General features: G+C 41.4%; 1 pseudogene; it reads right to left on the bottom strand.

Annotated features, from left to right (window-relative positions):
- Positions 1–884: 884 nt before the first annotated feature.
- On the bottom strand, positions 885–8,198 carry LOC132394854 (kelch repeat and BTB domain-containing protein 4-like; annotated as a pseudogene).
- Between the last annotated feature and the right edge of the window lie 13,980 nt (positions 8,199–22,178).

The following is a 22,178-nucleotide window of genomic DNA, read 5'->3' on the forward strand; positions in this document are numbered from 1 at the left end:
GATCCCACCAGCAAACACATCTTTCTCTCCCCCCGCCCCCATTTTCTGCTTTCCACATGAATTCCTCCCTACACAACTCCCCTGTCCATTTGTTTCTCCCCACTGATCTCCCTCCTGGCACTTATTCTTGCAAGCGGAACAAGTGCTACACCTGCCCCTATGCCACCTCCCTCACTACCATCCAAGGCCCTAAACAGACCTTCCAGGTCAAGTGATACTTCATCTGTGAGTCTGCTGGGGCAATGACCATGTCTGGTGTTCCCAGTGTGGCCTCCTGTATATTGGTGAGACCCAACGTAGATTGGGAGACAACATCGCAGAGCATCTAAACTCTGTCTGACAGAATAAGCGGGATCTCCCAGTGGCAACCAATTTCATTTCAAACTCCCATTCTGATATGTCTTTCCATGACCTCCTCTAGTGTTGTGATGAGGCCACATTTAGGAACAACAGTCTGGGTAGCCTCCAACCTGATGGCGTGAACATCGATTTCTCAAACATCTGGTAATGCCCCCAAACCCTCCTCCCTTCTTCATTTCCCATCCCCTTTTCCCTTTCTCACCTCATCTCACAAATCAACTTCCCATTCCTTTACTTTGTCTTTTCCCTCCAGGTTTTACCTATCACCTGGTGATTCTCTCTCACCCCCCCCCCCCCCCCGCCCAACTTTTTAAAATCTACTCCTCAACTTTTTCTCTCCAGTCCTGCTGAAGGGCTTTGGCCCGAAATGCCAGCAGTACTTTTTTTCCACGGATGCTGCCTGGCCTACTGAGCTCCTCCAGCATTTTGTGTGTGTTGCTTGGATTTCCAGCACCTGCAGATCTTCTCTGGTTCAGGTTTGTATTTGGTGAAATATATATAATTTTGTAAAAAAAACTTACTTTTTAATTTTTAAACTGGAGCTTTAAATTCATAAATGTCTCTGTCAAAACAAATTGCCAATTTGTCAGCAATATCTCAATTCCACTTATCACTGATACTGCAGATGTGGCTGGGTTCAGTTCTAATGTTCTGGCAACACCCTTTTTTACACTTATCTGTGAAAACATAAATATGCCCGTTGCAGCTGGCAATCTTCCACAGGAGGGAACAGGACTCCAAACCGCTGGGAAGCGCAGTCTGGTGAAGCAGTCAAGCAGTGGATTGTAACATACCAGAGAATCTCTCTCAGCTACTATAGAAATCAGGCCCTTGTGAATAGCCAGCATATGTATGTCCTGCAAAGGGGAGGAGATACGACTTTAACTTCTCTTGGGGCTTGTGTCGATTGACATCGACTTGTTTCTGGGCTTTGTCGGTTGGGTGTTTTTTTCTTTTTTTAAATCCCAATTATGGAATCCCGTAGCATACGCTAATTATTTTTATTGTTGTTCATCTCCGTCATTTTCGATTACTGTATCCTGACATGCGTCAAACTATTTTTTTTAGATACAAAGTTTCATGATGACATCTAAACATTTAAATGTTTTAACTTGGAATGTTCGTGGTTGGAATCATCCTATTAAGCATAAGAAAACATTTAAGGTTATAAATCGATTCCAGCCTGATATAATTTTTGCTCAAGCGACGCATATCAGGTTATGAGATAAAAATCGATTTTTTAAATTTTGGAAGGGCTCTGTATTTCACGCAAATTCCTAGAGTAAAACTATAGGTGTCTCCATTTTTATCAATTCTAATATTCCTTTTAGTCAGGAGGATATTATAGCTGATATTAATGGTAAATTTTTAATTGTTAAAGGAATTATTTGTAATAAGAAAATGGTTTTGTTTAATATTTATGCACCAAATTTTGATGATCCCTCATTTTTAAAGCCGTTTTTGCTCTATTACCTGATTTAAATGAATATAGGTTATTAATGGGTGGTGATTTTAATACGCTTAAATCCTTTAATGGATAACCATATAACCATATAACAATCACAGCACGGAAACAGGCCATCTCGGCCCTCCAAGTCTGTGCCGAACTCTTAATCTCACCTAGTCACACCTACCCGCACTCAGCCCATAACCCTCCACTCCTTTCCTGTCCATATACCTATCCAATTTTACCTTAAATGACGCAACTGAACTGGCCTCTACTACTTCTACAGGAAGCTCATTCCACACAGCTATCACTCTCTGAGTAAAGAAATACCCCCTAACTCTCAAATCATGTCCTCTCATTTGAATCTCCCCTACTTTCAATAGAAACAGCCTATTCACGTCAACTCTATCTATCTCTCTCAAAATTTTAAATACCTCGATCAAATCCCCCCTCAACTTTCTACGCTCCAATGAAAAGAGACCTAACTTGTTCAACCTTTCTCTGTAACTTAAGTGCTGAAACCCAGGTAACATCCTAGTAAATCGTCTCTGCACTCTCTCTAATTTATTGATATATTTCCTATAGTTCAGTGACCAGAACTGTACACAATATTCCAAATTTGGCCTTACCAATGCCTTGTACAATTTTAACATTACATCCCAACTTCTGTACTCAATGCTTTGATTTATAAAGGCCAGCATTCCAAAAGCCTTCTTCACCACCCTATCTACATGAGACTCCACTTTCAGGGAACTATGCACAGTTATTCCTAGATCTCTCTGTTCCTCTGCATTCCTCAATGCCCTACCATTTACTCTGTATGTTCTATTTGGATTATTCCTGCCAAAATGTAGAACCTCACACTTCTCAGCATTAAACTCCATCTGCCAACGTTCAGCCCATTCTTCGAACCGGCATAAATCTCCCTGCAAGCTTTGAAAACCCACCTCATTATCCACAACACCTCCTAACTTAGTATCATCAGCATACTTACTAATCCAATTTACCAGCCCATCATCCAGATCATTTATATATATTACAAACAACATTGGGCCCAAAACAGATCCCTGAGGCACCCCGCTAGTCACCGGCCTCCATCCCGATAAACAATTATCCACCACTACTCTCTGGCATCTCCCATCTAGCCACTGTTGAATCCATTTTATTACTCCAGCATTAATACCTTACGACTGAACCTTCTTAACTAACCTTCCATGTGGAACTTTGTCAAAGGCCTTGCTGAAGTCCATATAGACTATATCCACTACCTTACCCTCGTCAACATTCCTCGTAACTTCTTCAAAAAATTCAATAAAGTTTGTCAAACATGACCTTCCACGCACAAATCCATGCTGGCTACTCCTAATCAGATCCTGTCTATCCAGATAATTATAAATACTATCTCTAAGAATACTTTCCATTAATTTACCCACCACTGATGTCAAACTGACAGGTCTATAATTGCTAGGCTTCCTTCTAGAACCCTTTTTAAACAATGGAACCACATGAGCAATACGCCAATCCTCCGGCACAATCCCCGTTTCTAATGACATCTTAAAGATCTCCGTCAGAGCTCCTGCTATCTCTACACAAACTTCCCTCAAGGTCCTGGGGAATATCCTGTCAGGACCTGGAGATTTATCTACTTTTAAATTTCTTAAAAGTGCCAGTACTTCCACCTCTTTAATTGTCATAGGTTCTATAACCTCTTTACTTGTTTCCCACACTTTACACAATGCAATATCCTTCTCTTTAGTGAATACCGAAGAGAAGAGAAGAAATCGTTCAAAATCGTTCAAGTCATCATCCAAACATCAACCTCCTAACCATTCTGCATCATTTATTAATTCCTTTTTAATTGATTATGGTTTAATTGAGGTCTGGAGGCATATGCATCCTAATGATAGAGAATATTCCTTTTTCTCACATGTTCATAATAAATATTCGAGAATTGACTATTTTATAGTCGACCCTCGACTTTTATGTAATGTTCAGAAATGTGAGTGTGATGTAATTGCTATTTCTGATCATGCTCCTTTAAATTTTCTGCCAGACCATTTTGGCGTTTTCCAGAACATTTATTACAATGTGCAGAATTTGTTGAGCTTATTGAAACTGAGATAAAAGAGTTTTTTCTCTTTAACAATATAGGAAACAGCTCCAAGTTAGTAATTTGGGATTCATTGAAAGCTTATTTACGTGGTCAAATTATATCATATATAGCTAAATTGAAGAAACAAACAAGAATGGAATTAGATAAAATTTCTAAACAAATTAAAGAATTGGTTAACATTAATGCAATCTCTCCAAATGCTGTTTCATTTAAAAGAAGATTAGAACTACAATCACAGTATAACTTATCACTAACACATCCCATTGAAGGATATTTGCTTAAATAGACAAGTCAATTTTATATCTCTGCGGATAAAAATAATAAGCTCTTAGCTTCCCAACAAAGAGCAGTTAGAGCTAAAAGACAAATTTTAAAGATTCATAAAACAATGGAGATATAGTAAGTAAATATGAGGATATTAATAATAATTTTCAGGATTTTTATTCTAATCTTTATAGATCTCAATTTCCTGCAGATTCCTCCAAAATGGAAACTTTTTTTACATAAGATTGAATTTCCACAAATTTCTGTTGAAGATCAACAGATGCTTGATGCTCCAATTACCGAGCATGAAATTCAGAAAGCTATTTTATCAATGCAATCAGGTAAAGCTCCCAGACCTGATGGTTATTCAGCGGGATTTTTCAAAAAATTTGAAAGATTACTTTCTCTGTATCTTTTGGAAATGTTTCATGAATCTTTTGAGAAGGGTGATTTACCTTCTTCTTTTATTGAAGCATCTATTTCCTTAATTCTTAAAAAAGATAAAGACCCTGTTGAATGTTTATCATATGGACCTATTTCAGTATTAAATGTGGATGCAAAAATTCTTTCGAAAATAATGGCTATCTCTATGGACCAGACGGGCTTTATTAAAGGCCGTTATTCTTTCTCTAATGTTCAGAGATTGATGAACATTATTTATTCACCATTATCTAAGCAACCTCAATGTGTTATCTCTCTTAATGCAGAAAAGACATTCGATAGAGTTGAGTGGCCATACTTGTTCAAGGTATTGGAAAAATTTGGTTTTGGTAATAATTTTCATAGATGGATTCAAATGATCTATAAACCCTATTGCCAGGGTCATTACTAACAATTGTAGGTCTTCTTTCTTTTCATGTTCTCATGGTACTAGATAGGGATGTCCATTAATCCCTTTATTATTTAATCTTGTATTGGGGCCTTTAGCTATAACATTACGAGAGGTTGAAAACATGCATGGTATTTCTATAAATGGAACCATACTTAAGTTTCATTTATGCAGATGATGTTTTGATTTTTATTTCGTATCTTGAGTAATCAATTCCTAATCTTTTGGAAACACTTAAAGATTTTGGAAAATTTTCAGGATATAAACTTAATTTGAATAAAAGTGAATTGTTTCCATTAAATGCTCCTGTTAGTACATATAATGATATTCCTTTTAGAATTGTTAATACATTTAGATATTTAGATATTATAATTACTAAAAAATATAAAGATCTTTATAAAGCCAATATAGTTTCTTCAGTAGACTCCATGAAATTGCTATTTTCTAGATGGAATCCACTTACTCTTTCTTTAATAGGTCATATTCATGCTGTGAAAATGATGATTTTACCTATATTTTTCAAAATATACCTATGTTTTTAACAAAAAAAATTTTGATCAAATTGACTCTCTTATTTCTTCTTTTATTTGGAACAATAAGAGACCAAGAATTAACAAATACCATTTACAAAAACCCAAAAAAGATGGTGGACTTACACTTCCTAATTTAAGACTGCATTATTGGGCTGTAAATATTAGACAATTATGTTTTTGGTTATACTGGCTCGACAAGAGCCAAAAACCACTTTGGGTTGATTTGGAATTAAAAGCTGTTAAACAATCTCATTTAACTTCAATATTAGCAGCTCCATTACCTTTACAGCTCTCTAAAATTTCTAGTTTAAATTTTTACCCAGTTATTAAACAATCTTTACAGATTTGGATTCAGTTTTGTAATTTTTTAAAATTTTAAACAATTTAAGTTGTCTAGTTTTTTAAATCAAAACTTTTTACTTAAACCTTCAATAACCGTCCCTATTTTTCTCCTATGAAAAAAAATAAAGGGATCGGTTTTTTTACAGATTTATTTTATAATGGTCGACTGATGACTTTGAAGAGTTAATTAATAAATATGCTCTTGCTCATACGCATTTTTTGCAATATTTTCTGGTTAGACATTTTTTACAAAAATATTTACCTAAGTTTCCATACTTACAAGAATCTGATTTGTTGGATAACATTTTGAAATTGAATCCCTTAGCGAAAGATTCCATTAGTAGAATTTATAATTTACTCTTGTTACAAAAAGAGAACCTATCACTAAAGATTAAACAAGATTGGGAGAAAGAACTCAATATGACCTTTGTGAATGAGGATTCGGTTTGAATTTTGAAAAATGTAAATTCTTCTTCTATATGTGCCAATCACTGTCTAATTCAATTTAAAATTGTCCATTGTTATTATTTAACAAAGGAGAGACTATCTAAAATATTTCCTGGTGTAGATAATTATTGTGATAGATGTAAAACTGAAGTAGCTGCTTTGTCACATATGTTCTGGTCATTTTCTTCATTAAAACTGTTTTGGAAATATTTATTTTCTACCATCTCTAAAGCTTCGAAAATTAATTTACAACCTAATAGATTGACTGTTCTATTTGGAATAGTTCCGCATCATATTCAGGGCATTTCATCTTCAGATCAACATGTAATTGCATTTGTTACATTGTTGGCAAGAAGGGCTATTTTATTAAAATGGAAAGATATCTCTTCCCCTACATTAATTGAATGGTTTTCTCAAGTAATGTTATGTCTCAGCTTGGAAAAAATTAGAAATAGAACTTTTGAACCTTGATTTGATTTTGAGAGAAGCTGGCGTTTTTTTTGCTAAATATTACCATGTAATTTGAATTATTCTATATGGTTTTCTTCCAATTTTATTATCTTTTTAAAAAAAATGTGAACTGGCGGTTGGTGTATTTTTTTTCCTATATATCTAGATGATGGTTAAACGTATTGCTTCCGGGGGTTGATTCCTAATGGGGTTTTTTTTGTAGTTAATGCGTTTTTTTTCTCAGTTAGACGGGGTTCTTTTTTCCTTTTTTCTCTCTATATATATTTTTTCACTTTTGTATATTATGATTAGTTTTTTCTTCAGCTCTATTAATTGTATACATATTAATTTGTTGAAATTTTGTATTATTCTATAAGTGTGGAAGATTATGTATTAATAAAAAGATTTTAAAAATGAAAAAATGACTTTAACCAGCACGTCCTGGAACGCGTGTCAAAAACACTGAATGAGACAAGATGGTTTGGTGAAGGAGTCCAGGTCATTGTATTCCCCACCCATTAGATAGATAGTTCCATTAAGGTTAACACCAGCAGCACAAGACACTGCAGCCTCCGGCTGATTATTTTCAACCCACACATTATCACAGACCACATAATAATGACAGCACTGGAGGGTGTATCCTGAAGGGTTTTCCCACCCAATGAATAAATGGCATCTTCACTTGGGATGGATACAAGCATGTGTTGAAGCTGATTTCTTGGCAGTGATGTGCATTGTTCCCAGTCTATTGTCTCCATGTTGCACTTCCTCATCTGTTGTGGGATGGGGCCACCTACAACATATGGGTCACTTCCATGCTAGCATGCAGCAGTACTCTGCTGGCGCAATTGATTTTGCGTCATCATCACAGTGCAACGACACTGCCAGTCAGTGTGTCCGAATATCTTCTTTCCCAATCGGGTAAATATGGACAATTTCACCAATTTCCTTTAAAACGGACACCAGGTTCTCAAAGTATTGTGCTGGTTCTACCTTGTCATGACCAATCCAGGTTTCTATTGCTTTGGCTGGTTTCTGAGAGCAGGGAACACCATGTGGGACATGAAGCTGTCTTAGGTCTTGAAGTGAATTTCTCCAACCTTCCCAGCTGCTTAGCTTGTCTTCTGGTAGCGGAGTGTCCCAGTCGGAGAGCTCAGAGGTAAGTTCTCTGAGGAGTGTTCTTCCCTGGATTGTAACCAGCACTAGTAGACCCAGGGGATCGAAAACACTGTTGACAGTGAAGAGAACTCCAGGGCAGGTGAATGGTTTGTTCATGGTTGGCATGGAGAATGTGAATGTGTTGGTCGTGATCTCCCAAAGGAGGCCCAAGCTCCTTTGTGTGGGTATGGTTTCTCCATCTAGATCTAGTTCCTTGACCGCTGGAGCACAGTCATTGTGTGGGCAGACCTCCATGACTGCCTGCCCTTTGTTGTTTGGCAAACGCCGGTGTGGTTCTCTAAATGGTAGTGAGGTGACCCGGCTGTTTGCTTTATCTCTAAAAACCTTTGTGTCTATTACTTTTAATAAGATGGCGTCTTCCACCGATGGAGCAAGTTTATTATCGTGCTCAGTTTGAGCGAAGACTGTCTCAGTGTCTCTTCAGTTACTTGACTATGCTTGTGCCTTTGTTGTGCTTCTTTGATACACATGAAGTTTGTGCAGGGCTGAAAAATTGAATGGCAGCCACTTTCTAGCACATTAGTCTTGAGCGTGTTAACTGTCAGTTTGTGAACGTTGCCAAGGCACACCTCCCCTATCACCACTCAGCCCAGATCCAGACGCTGGGCGAAGGGGGTGTCGTGTGGTCCACTGACCTGCTGCCTGACTTTGTGTACCCAAAGAACGTCTCTTCCGAGTAGCAGGAGTATATCTGCTTCTGGATCCAGCTCTGGGATGTGCTTGGCAATGTGCTGAAGATGCGGCTGGTGCACTTGGCGTCGGAATCTCGGATCGGTTATTCAAGATCTTGTTGAACTCCAAGAGTGGAGGGACACAGATGACAACTTTACCATCCAGCAACTCAAGCTGGAAGTCTTCTGCCTTCCTGCCATACGTTTCTGCGATGCCAAAGCAAGTTCTGAGGTAGTATGGGAATTGATTACTCTCTACACTGAACAACTCAAAGAACTCTGGTCTGACTAGTGAGCGGTTGCTCTGGTCATTCAGAATTACATAGGCTCTGCTGGCCTTGTCTTTGGCTCCCTTAGGGAATACTTTAGTGAGGCAGATCTTTGAGCAAGAACGGCTTGACTGACCTGGACCACAAACTTCTGACCAGCTCGAGCTGACAATTGTTGTATCGGGGTGATCCTCTCCCTCCCCGCCGTCCTCTTGTGAAGGTGAAGGAGCCTTGGCAGTTTGAGGTGACGGGCCGGGATGCATGGCCCCTTCACGCTTAGTGCTGTTGAATTCCGAGTGCTTTACGGGGAATGTACAGCTAGGTGAGAGGTAGAGCAACAGCACTTAAAACATATTCTTTTTTTCCTTGAGAAGAAACTTTCTTTCGTCAAAGGGGTTTTTTCTAAACATTCTGCATTTTTTGATGGTGTGGGGTTTGTTGTGCAATAGACAATTCTTGCTAGGGTCATTGTTGGTTGTGGAGACTTCAGTTTTATGCACTGAGATGGGTTTATTGATGTTAAAATTGTTCAAAGTGGATTTGACTGGCTTGGTGTGAGTTATGGTGGTACCTTGATTCATGAAGCTAGGGTCGTTTTGCTTCTTTGCACATAAACCTACTAAAATACTTAAAGGGAGGGAATCAACCACCGTTCTCTTCCTTGATTTCTGAGCCAACAGACACCCACATTTCCTGCAGCCCAAATGATAAGTTGTCCACAATTGGTCCAATTCCGTGTGAAGAATCTAGATATGACAGGTCAGTTTAATAGCCGTCTTCTTTAGCACCTTCAATCTCCATGACTTCTCCATGACTCCGACTTCTCTTACTTTAGTATTGTCCTTGGCTGACACTCTAGGAAAATTGTCCAGCCATTGAAATAGTGCCCTTTCAATAATTTCATGGGCTGCATAGCACTCCCGAAGTCTTTCCCATGCTTTGAGTAAAGCTAGCTTGGGGTCATTGACGGACACTGAGCGCATGCATTTCACCTGTTCACTTAATTCCTTTCCCAGCCATTTAGTCATAAGGTCCAGCTCTTGGGTTGCTGTGAGCTGGACTCCACCGGCTGCGCTGGTGAATGTGGAGTACCATGCACGGTAATTTTCAGGCTTATCGTCAAACTGGTACAGTCTTGAAGTGATGAGATCTCGTCGTGCTAAATACTGTGTCAAGAATTCTGCTGAATGTGACGTGCTAGCTGGGGGAATATGTTGGGGGGCATATGACTGAGCGTCCATGATGGGATTTGATGTTCTGACTTCAGCCTTTGCCTCTGCTCTCACCGGATCTGGAAAGTTTGGTGTCAGGAAGTATTTGTAGTCAGCCCTTTCATTCTTGAGTTTATTGCAAAGTTGCAATTGTGAGTTGTCTTCCCCAGGTTGAAACTCTGACTAAACACCAAGTTAAACTGGAGCCAATGAAGACAGAGTCGCAATGCAATGAAGCTTCTCTGTGACTTCTCATGAGATGGGACGCCAACAGGTAAGTACGGAAAGGGAGAATGAATCTGCAGGTCCATTTGAGATTGGACATATTCACCGGTGCATTTCAATTTGATGTTAATTTTACTGCTTCATCTAGAACGTACATTTCTTCAGTGTTTTCCAACACTTCTGCTTCCACCACGGCTGCATCAGCTTCTCGTTGTGGCGTAAGGACTTCTAACTCTGCATCTATCCTTGCCTTTTCCAACTGATTTTCTGCTTCTCTGGCAGCCTTTTTCATTTTCAGTTTTGCTTCTTGGTTAGTGTATAACGCTTGCACCTAGGCGGCGTGCATGAAGTGGTTTGGACTTTGTTAAGTTTGGCGCCTTTTCTTTATTTTTTCTTCATATATACTGTATCATTATTAATCACTTAGTTATAGTAACCTTTATAAATTGTACTCATTTAATCGCCTATGGTGTACTATCTGTTTTTGGGTGAGGCAGGGACATCACACAGCATCCACACAAGCTGATTACCCAGTTGGGGCCAAAGGCTGCTCCCCCTAGATGAGAATGAGCTGAGTGAGCCTGAGGCGACCCAGGAGGTTACAAAAGCAACACACAAAAAATGCTGGAGGAACTCAGCAAGCAAGGCAGCATCTATGGAAAAGAATGTAGTCAACGTTTCGGGCTGAGATCCTTTACCAGGACTCATGAAGGGTCTCGGCCAAAACATCGACTGTTTACTCTTTTCCAACCTGCCATTTCAGCTGGACTACCAGACAAATACACAACTATTGCTCTCCCAATTCTGTGCAGCGACGCAATTGAATCTACAGGTCAGAACAACTGATGCAGACATGGGTAGGAGTGGTGTGGTCAACTGGATCGGCACATTTCAGTGTGACACCAAGATTGTGACTATAGTGGACATAGCCTTCACCCTGCCTTGTGCAGCTGGATCCTGGACTTACTGTCAGATTGCCGGCAGGTGGTAAGAGTGGGCTCCCTCACCTCTGCCCCTCTGACCCTCAACACAGGTGCCTCTCAGGGCTGTGTATTAAGCCCCCTCCTTTATTCTCTGTACACCCATGACTGCGTCACCACCCACAGCTCCAATCTGCTAATCAAATTTGCTGACAAAACTGCATTGATTGGCCTAATCTCAAATAGTAATAAGGCAGCCTACAGAGAAGTCATCACCCTGACACAGTGGTGCCAAGAAAACAACCTCTCCCTCAATGTTGCAAAAACAAAGGAGCTGGTTATGCACTACAGGGAGAATGGAGACAGGCTCACCCCTGTTGACATCTAATGGATCTGGGGTTGAGAGGGTGAACAGCTTTAAATTCCTCAGCACAAACATCACTGGGGATCTCACGTGGTCTGTACACACCGGCTGTGTGGTCAAAAAGGCACAACAGTGTCTACAGGGGCAAAATTGAGAGCATCCTGACTGGCTGCATCACTGCCTGGTATGGGAGGGTATACTTCCCTCAATCGCAGGACTCTGCAGAGAGTGGTGCGGACAGCCCAGTGCATCTGTAGATGTGAACTTCCCACTATTCAGGACATTTACAAAGACAGGTGTGTACAAAGGGCCTGAAGGATCATTGGGGACATGAGTCACCCCAACCACAAACTGTTCCAGCTGCTACCATCCAGGAAGCGGTACCGCAGCATAAAAGCCAGGACCAACAAACTCCGGGACAGCTTCTTCCACCAGGCCATCAGACTGCTTAATTCATGCTGATGCAACTATATTTCTATGTTATATTGACTATCCTGTTGTACATTATATTTATTATAAATTACTATAAATTGCACATTGCACATTTAGACGGAGACATGACATAAATATTTTTACTCCTCATGTATATGAAGAATGTAAGTAATAAAGTCAATTCAATTCAATTCAATTCAGTGAGAAAGGCTAACAGGGCTTAAAGTGAGATCTGCATCAGCTGGAAAATGGGCTGAAAAGTGGAAGATGAAATTTAATGTGGACAAGTGCGAGGTTTTGCAGTTCAGTGGGGCCACACAGGGTTGGTCTTACATGGTGAACGGTAGGGCACTGGGGAGAGTGGAAGGAAAAAAGGATCTGGGAATACAGGTCCATGATTTATTGAGAGTGGCGACGCAGGTGGAGAGGGTTATAAAGAAAGTTTCTGACACATTAGCCTTCATTAATCAATGTATTTACAAGAGATGGGATATTATGCTAAAACTGCTGAGGCCTAATTTGGAGTATTGTGTGCAGTTTTGTCAGCTATCCACAGGAAGGATATAAACAAGGACCTCAATGTACGTATCCAGGAGTCTCTTAAATGACCCCATTGTATCTGCCTCCTCCACCGTTGCCAGCAGCCCATTACACGCACTCACCACTCACTGTGTACCCTATTGTATCCGTCTCCACCACCACCACTGGAAGCCCATTACACGCACTCAGCATTCTCTGGGTAAAAAACTTACCCCTGTCATCTCCTCTGTATCTACTTCCCAGCGCCTTAAAACTGTGCCCTCTTGTGTTAGCCATTTCAGCCCTGAGAGAAAGCTTCTGACTATCCACATGATCAATGCTGCTCATCACCTTATACATTCTATCAGGTCACCTCTCATCTTTCGCCTCACCAAGGAGAAAAGGACAAGTTCACTCAACTTATTCTCATAAGGCATGCTCCCCAATCCAGGCAACATCCTTGTAAATCTCCTCTGCATCCTTTCTATGGTTTCCACATCCTTCCTGTAGTGAGGCGACCAGAACTGAATACAGTACTCCAAGTGGAGTCTGAACAGGGTCTGATATAGCTGTAACATTGACTCCCAGTTCTTAAACTCAATACCACTGTTAATGAAGGTTAATATGCCTTCTTAACCACAGAGTTGACCTGCGTAGCAGTTTTGAGTGTCCTATGGACTGAGGCCCCAAGATCCCTCTGATCCTCCACACTGCCAAGAGTCTTATCATTAATACTATATTCTGCCACCATATTTGACATACAAAAATGAACCACCTCACACTTACCTGGGTTGAACTCCATCTGCAACTTCTCAGCCCATTTTTGCATCTTATTAATACCCTGCTGTAACCTCTGACGGCCCTCCACACTACCCACAACACCCCCAACTTTTGTGTCATTTGCAAATTTACTAACACATCTCTCCACTTCCTCATCCAGGTCATTTATAATAATCACGAAGAGAAAGGGTCCCAGAACAGATCACTGAGGCAGACCACTGGTCACTGACCTCCTTGCAGAATATGACTCGTCTACAACTATGCTTTGCCTTCTGTGGGCAAGCCAGCTCTGGATCCACAAAGCAAGGTCCCTTTGGATCCCATGCCTCCTTACTTTCTCTATAAGCCTTGCATGGTGAACCTTATTAAATGCCTTGCTGAAATCCATATACACTACATCTACTGCTCTAACTTCATCAATGTGTTTAGCCACATCCTCAAAAAATTCAATCAGGCTCATAAGGCACAACCTGCCTTTGACAAAGCCATGTTGGCTCTTCCGAATCATATTATGCCTCTCCAAATGTTTATAAATTCTGTCTCTCAGGAACTTCTCCATCAACATACCAAACACTGAAGTAAAACTCACTAGTCTATAATTTCCTGGGCGATCTCTACTCCATTTCTTGAATAAGGTAACAACATCTGCTATCCTCCAATCTTCCAGAACCTCTCCCATCCTCATTGATGATGCAAAGATCATTGCCAGAGGCTCAGCTATCTCCAACCTCGCCTCCCACAGTAGCCTGGGGTTCATCTCATTTGGTCCCAGTGATTTATCCAACTTGATTCTTTCCAAAAGCTCCAGCACATCCTTTTTCTTACTGCCTATATGCTCAAGCTTTTCAGTCCACTAAAAGTCATCTCTACAATTGCCAAGGTACTTTTCCAAGTGAATTCTGAAGCAGAGTATTCATTAAATACCCCTGCTACCTCCTCCAGTTCCATATACACTTGATTTGTCCTATTCTCTCATGTCTTATCCTCTTGCTCTTCACATACTTGTAGAATGTCTTGAGGTTTTCCTAATTCTTTCTCACCATGACCTTCTCATGGCCCCTTCTGCCTTATAATTTTCTAGATCTCTGTCATTACCTAGTTTTTAGAACCTTTTGTAAGCTTTTTTTTTCTGCTTGAGAAGATTTCAACAGCCTTTCTACAGCATGGTTCCCGTAGCCTACTATCCTTTCCCTGTCTCACTGGAACATACCTATATAGAATGCCACACAAATATCCCCTGAACTTTTGCCATTTTTCTGACGTTCATTTCCCTGAGAATATCCGTTCCTAATTTATGCTTCCTGCCTGATAGCTTCATATTTCCCTTTACTCCAATTAAACACTTTCCTGATTTGTCTGTTCCTATCCCTCTCCAATGCTGTGGTAAAAGAGATAGATTTGTGATCACTATCTCCAAAATGCTCTCCCACTGAGAGATCTGACACCTGACCAGGTTCATTTCCCAATACCAGATCAAGTGCAGCCTCTTGTAGGCTTATCTACACATTATGTCAGGAAACCTTCTTTAACACACCTAACAAACTCTACCCCATTTAAACTCCTTGCTCTAGGGAGAAGCTGATCAATATTTGGGAAATTAAAATCTCCCACCACAACAATCCTATTATTATTACACCTTTGCAGAATCTGTCTCCCTATCTGGTCCTCGATGTCCCTGTATAAAAAAACAGTTATTGACCCCCTCCTGTTCCTAACTTCCACTCACAGAGACTCAGTAGACAATCCCTCCTTGACTTCCTCCTCTTCTGCAGCCGTGATACTATCTCTGATCAGTAGTGCCACTCCCCCACTTCTTTTCTCTACCTCCCTGATCTTTCTGAAACATCTAAAACCCAGCATTTGAAGTATCCATTCTTGCCCCTGAGCCATCCAAGTCTCTGTAATGGCCACCACATCATAGCTCAAATACTGATCCATCTTTTGGCGAATGTTATCTTCTTTTACATTAATCTGTTTTTAATTTTAAAAATGTTCAATGAGTCAAACTAGGAAAGAAGGACTTTTGTTCTGCAGTTGTTCCATAACTGTTCAATACATGCTTGATTCTTAAGTGTAAGGCGTCTGCACCAGTGGTGCGTCACAGGATTTTTGCCTGTCAGTTTACAATTGACACTCATGCGTTACGAAGTTGTGCTTTGTTCGTCCTTTGTGAACATTCGCAGTTTTGCTTGGCCACCCCTGTTCTAAGCTCATCCGCTTTGTTCATAATATTCTTTGCATTAAAATAGACACATCTCAGAACATCTTCCTCCATCTCTTCAGTTCGGTTACCACTCCCAGCAATTCTAATTTATACTCTCCCCAGTCGCCTTAGCAAACCTCCCTGCCAGGATATTGGTCCCCCTGGCATTCAAATGCAACCTGTCCTTTTTGTACAGATCATGCCTGCCCCAAAAGAGGTCCCAATGATCCAGAAATCAGAATCCCTGCCCCCTGTTCCAATCCCTCAGCCACGCATTTATCCTCCACCTCATTCTATTCCTATACTCACTGTCGCGTGGCACAGGCAGTGATCCAGAGATTACTACCTTTGCAGTCCTGCTTCTCAACTTCTTTCCTAACTCCCTGTGGCCTGTTTTCAGGACCTCTTTCCCTACCCAAGTCGTGGTACCAGTATGTACCACGATCTCTGGCTGTTTACCTTTCCACTTCAAGGTATCGTGGACACAATCAGAAACATCCCGGAACCTGGCACCTAGGAGGTAAAATATCATCCGTGTTTCTTTTCTGCGTCCACATAATCACCTGTCTGACCCCCTAACTATAGAGTCCCCTATCACTGCTGCCTTCTTCCTTTCCCTACTGTTCCCCCAGGTAGGTTCCATCCCCCCCAAACAGTATTCAAACAGGAGTACTTATTGTTAAGGGGCACAGCCATAGGGGTACACTCTAGTTTCTGACTTGTGCCCTTCCCTCTGCTGTCTGTTACCCACTTATCTGTCTCCCAAGGCCCCGGTGTGACTACTTGCCTATAGCCCCTCCCTTATCACCTCCCCACTTTTCCTGAACAGATGAAGGTCACCGAGCTGCATCTCTGGTTTCCTAACCCAGTCCCTAAGGAGCTGCAGCTCGACGCACCTGGTGCAGATGTGGCCACACGGGAGGCTGGGAGTCTCCCGGACATCCCACATCCGACACCTAGTACAGAACACCAGCCTCACGGACATACTTCCTATTCCTATTCTTCACAGGTAACTGACCTCGCCTCGACCCATTATCGCTGAAGCCCTCCTACCCTAATTTCTTCTACTCTGACACCCGCTCTATAAAGCTACTTTCCTTCCCACTGGTCTGACTCGCTGACACAGCCATGCCTCGATCAAAGGCACTTCTTTATAATTCTATAATAAATTACATGAAGTGACAGCATCACAACCTAAGATGGTGCACAAGCTGACATTTGACTCAATTTTGCCATTCAAAGCGTCCATTAATTGCAAATTAAAGCGTTGAGGAAGATAGAGATACCGAGTCGAATGTGGAGGGTGAGGGAGTGAAGGTTTCGGTGCCGTCTGTCTCCCTTCTGATCACTGCAGGGGAAGGATTCTGTGAGTGGACTATCACTGTGGTAGGCAGGTAGGGCTCTGCCTCGTGTGGTGTCCCTCTCTCTCGATGAGGATAGTATCGTCGTTCTGTGTTTGTGGATTGAACCACTGTGTTTCTGGACTGTGGGCTTTTTCAGACTTATGGGTTTTATACGTGTTTTTATCACCCGTTCCTTTTTGTTTTGTTGCCTGAGGGGAGTGTGTTTGTGGGTTGATGCTTGGATAGTTTTTTGTGTAGGGGAGGGGTTGTTTTTTGGGGGTTGATGTTCCTGCTTGGTTTTATATGGAGCAGGGGATTTTGAGGGAGTCAGTGCTGTTTTTGCTGTACAGAGGGTGGGTTTGATGTTTCTCTCTGAATGACATTCCTGTTCTTTCTTTGTTTCGTGGCTCTCTGGAGAATACAAAGTTCAGAGTTGTATATGGATACATTCTCTGATAATAAATGAGTGTTTGAAACTTTGAACATATACGACCTGAGACAAATAATGTCTCGTGTCCCCAAACATAATCTGAATTACAGCCTGTTGAATAGGAAGCAACCACACAGAACAAGGATGTAATCACTTTCAGCTTTATTGCAACACTCTAGTGAAAGGTACACACAATGTCACAACCTTAATCAAATTGTTCAAGGTTCCTTGAATAAAGACAGTAAATCATATTTTACAACATAATGTGTTTACAACAAAAGATGTGGAGCATCTTGTTTGGATCCAACAAACAGGATAGATAAAGATGAGCCAGTAAGTGTGCTGGCTGTTTGACGAGGTGTTATATAAAAGAGCAGAGAAGCTGAAAATGCAAAGAAAGGCCTCTGGGTTGCTGCTTTCTGAGGAATTGCTGAGCTATTTGTGTTGATACTTTTTAGGGTTATGAAACCAGGAGATGACATTTCTGAAATTTGTAAGTCTCTGCAGAACCTAAAGAAGAGGAGATGCTGAGTAAACGTTGTCTCTCGAGGGCAATCAGAAACCAGGGGCTGTAGTTTCATGATAAGTGGTAGTCTATTTATGTCAGAGGTGAAGTGGGATTACATCTCACAGAGGGTCACATGAGAGAATGGAATCCTCTTCTGATCAGGGCTGAGGGGTCAAGTCATTGGAACATGTCAGGGGATGTAGCGGACACAGTTGCCACATCAAGGTTTAAGATACATTTCAGCAAGATCCTGAATAGGAAAGGAACAGAGAGGTTGAAGAATGGAGAGATGGAGGAATAGAAACATAGAAAACCTACAGCACAATACAGGCCCTTCGGCCCACAAATTTGTGCCAAACATATCCCTACCTTAGGCATTACTAGGCTTACTCATAGCCCTCAAATTTTCTAAGCTCCATGTACCTATCCAAAAGTCTCTTAAAAGACCCTATTGTATCCACCTCCAACACCATTGCCGGCAGCCCAGTCCATGCACTGAGTAAAAAACTTACCTGGACATCTCCTCTGTACCTGCTCCCCAGCACCTTAAACCTCTGTCCTCTTGTGGCAGCCATTTCAGCCCTGGGAAAAAGCTTCTGACTATCCACACGATCAATGCCTCTCATCATCTTGTACACCTCTATCAGGTCACCTCTCATCCTCTGTCGCTCTAAGGAGAAAAGGCTGAGTTCACTCAACCTATTCTCGCAAGGCATGCTCCCCAATCCAGGCAATATCCTTGTAAATCTCCTCTGCATCCTTTCTATGATTTCCATATCCTTCCTGTAGTGAGGTGACCAGAACTGAGCACAGTCCTCTGTTACGAACCCCGTAACTGGGTCACTTATCAGCATAGATAGAGAGTTCCGTTGAAGTCTGATGGTACTATTTTTAACAGTATTTATTAGTAAAAATACACAAAAATAATATCAATGCAAACATACAGATAATATACGTCGTCAATACTAAATCTAAAAGTGCGGGTATAATAATACTCAATAAGAAATAGCTCTATCACTGTCTAGGGGATAAATGTATGGTCCGATGGAAATATGAAAGTCACTCAGTTCATTCAGGCTGCAGCCTTTGGTTAGAGTCGAGAGAGAGATTTTTAGAAACTTGCCAATTCCTTTTATGATTTTGATCCGTCGGGAGTCTCGTTGGTGTGGCCGTTCACTTGTGGCCTCTGCTTTAGCTAAAGCCGTTCTTCCGTGGTGAGCCCGCCAACCCAGGCAAGGGAAAGGATGCACACGAGCCCCCACTGGCTGTCGCTATTAAACACTGTCACGGGATTTCTAGCATTTCTCCTGGTGCGTCTGAAGGGGTTGTTCCCCAGACCCTCTTTTATCCTCACTCACGGTGTCTCAGATGTCAATCAGGTTGGGATGATGCAATCCCTCAACCAACCCCCTCTGGTCATTCCCTGAGGGCTTCAATGAATAGTATAGTACTCAATACACAATTCCGTCTCCAAGAGACAATAGCCGTTATCAATGGTTCCGTCTTGCTGAGGCCAGGACACATTCCAAAACCTTGAGGATTCTCTCTCATTTCCTGGGTCCCAGACCCAAATTAATAGCGATCTTGTGATTCTCAAGAAGGAGGGGGCTATTTTGTACCCTTCGGCCCCTCAGAGTTGTGGCACATTCGTAACACCCTCTTCCTTCAAAGCTTTTTTACCATCGGTAAAAAATGAATTAATACAGAGTCTTACAGGAGTTCAGAATCTAACACAATACAAAAGAGTTTTTTTTCACTACAGAGTAATAGTTATACATTCCATTCAGCATCTAAACAGTTAACAATTACATTGTCACTTCCTTTAACATCTTAATATCTTGTACCTTAATAAATTCTTGTAGCATCAGACTCCAATTTGATAACCACCTATTTTTATTCCTTTTCTTCAGCAAACAAAAAACTGAAGAGTTTTACGTGTATACTACAAAAGTTCATGCAAATACTAATCTTTATGTTACTTTCAAACTTAACAGTCAATCTTCCATGGGGTTGTCTTTATTATTCACATGCTTTGTTGAAATCCCTTAAAACCAGATCCTGTTAGTTAAAAAGGCATCCCGTCAACCCTCGTCCCTTTTCCAGTTAACTCCCACGTGGTTAACTTGTATACAAGTGTGGAACAGGTTTTCGTAGGCTCCTTCCATAGGAGTTATTTTATCAACAATGTGTTCCAAACTTAGACCATTTTCCGAATTTCCACACAATTCTTTAATTTTAAGCAAATTGCTAGTTTTCTCTTCAGGACCCTTCATGCTATTAGTTTTCAGTTTAAACTCTTTGTTCAAACAGCATTTCAAATTCTGCTTTTTCACAACACACTCTTGAATAACAATAGCGCGTGGGGCACCTTTACATTCCAACTCAACCTGTAATTGATTCGCAGGCACTGTGTTACCAAGCCATTGTCTCTGTAGCCTGGTTGCTGCTTCTGACATCAATCCAGACTTTAAATTTTCTTCATTCAATTTGGGAACTACACTTTTCCCTTTTCCTTCAATAATAAGATTCACATCACCACCTTTTATCTCCTCACTAACTTTTAACACACCTTCGAGCACAAACAACTGGGAATTCTCACTTCCCACTATTACCAAGGTTAAACCTTTCTTCACTGAACCATCTGACCCACAAGGACTGCGTTCCTTTTCAACTGAATCAAATACCTCAGACTTTTTCTGAGCTCCATTACTAGGTTCAGTACCACGTGCGTCCACATCTTGAACACACTCAAATGGGACATCTGCCTCTTCCAGGCTTTCAATACCCGTACCCTTTTCAAATTCTAAATACCCCTGATCCTCCCAGTTCCTCTCTGGGCAACTCCCTTCCGGAGTAAACTCAACCCCGCGGGCTGTAACAACCTCATCTGCCAACCCAGCAGACTTCTTCAAGGTAATGGCATCCTTTTCATCTAGGACTGCCCTTATTTCATTATCGGGAACACCTTTAGAATTTTCAACTTCTTCAAACAGTTCTGCCAAACCAGACAGATCATCCATGTCCAACCCTGGACCTTTTAACAGCCATATCTGTTTCTCATCTTTACTTCGTGCCTCTATAAATTTTCTCCTGGCTAAGGGCAGGACTACCTCCTCGCCCTTACTCTCTTTCACTTTACTATTCTCCATTTTACCACCATCTAAACCCTCTTGGTACAGGGTCAGTAAAAACATCTCGGCCAAATCGATACTGGCTGGATTTAAACCTGGTCTCGTTCTCAGCTGCCTTTCTCGACATGCTGCGAGTGGTCGTGCATGCAGGATAGAGCTTGGAACCTAGGGGCGGGTCCTCAACACTTACAGGCTGTCTCGTCAGCTTCATTGCTGACCAAACCTTACCACCGGCTAAACCATTACCCAGAAGGATGTCTACGTCAGTTCTCGAGAATTCTGATCGCACCCCTATTTCAACTGGTCCAGATACCAGCTCACAATTTATAATGATCCTATGCAAGGGCACCGCTTTTGTCCCTTTTCCTATGCCTCTCAAAGCTACCATTCCCATCTTGCGACCAGAATCCAGTATCTTACTGCTAATCAATGACAGTTCAGCTCCCATGTCTCTCCAGATCTGCACTGGAACTGGTGTGTCTCCCTCTTTCACAGACACAGTTCCTTCTGAAATACCTTTCTCAGACCCTTCTCGTACTCTGTCTACCTGGGGCTCTCTCATCAATTTACTGATCACCACAGCACATCCTATAGGGACTGCTGCTTTCCATTTTCCTGTCTCCTTCCTCGGAGCAAGGCACTTAGATGCAATATGACCCACCTTTCCACAATTAAAACAGGTCAAGCCAGGAACCCTCCTGCCAGCCTGCCTTTCCTCCTCCTCAGTTTTACCACTAGCTCCAGGCTGAATCTCTGCCTCAGCTGGCGGGCTTTCTCTACCGTTCCCACAGTCTTTCTGGTAACTTTTATTCGAGGAAAACTTTGTCTTGTGGGTTAGGGCATATTCATCTGCGAACCTAGCAAATTCAGAGATGGACTTATTCAGCTTCTCATTCAAGTACATCCGGATATTATCCAAAACACAACCTTTAAATTCCTCAATTCGAATTAACTCCCTGAGACGACAAAAATCTTCTTCCACTATTTCTGCTGCACACCGACGATCCAAGAGCACACTCTTCTCATAGGCAAACTTGGTATACATCTGATTCCACCCTTTCTTTAAATTTCTGAACTTTTGTCTATAGGCCTCAGGTACCAATTCGTAGATCTGAAGAATGGCCGCCTTTACTTTCTCATAATTCTCAGACTCTTCCTCCTCCATGGACAACGCCGCATATGCCCGTTGTGCCTTCCTTTTTAACACA

Source organism: Hypanus sabinus, chromosome 5 (genome assembly GCF_030144855.1).
Source record: "Hypanus sabinus isolate sHypSab1 chromosome 5, sHypSab1.hap1, whole genome shotgun sequence".
NCBI classification, from domain to species: domain Eukaryota; kingdom Metazoa; phylum Chordata; class Chondrichthyes; order Myliobatiformes; family Dasyatidae; genus Hypanus; species Hypanus sabinus.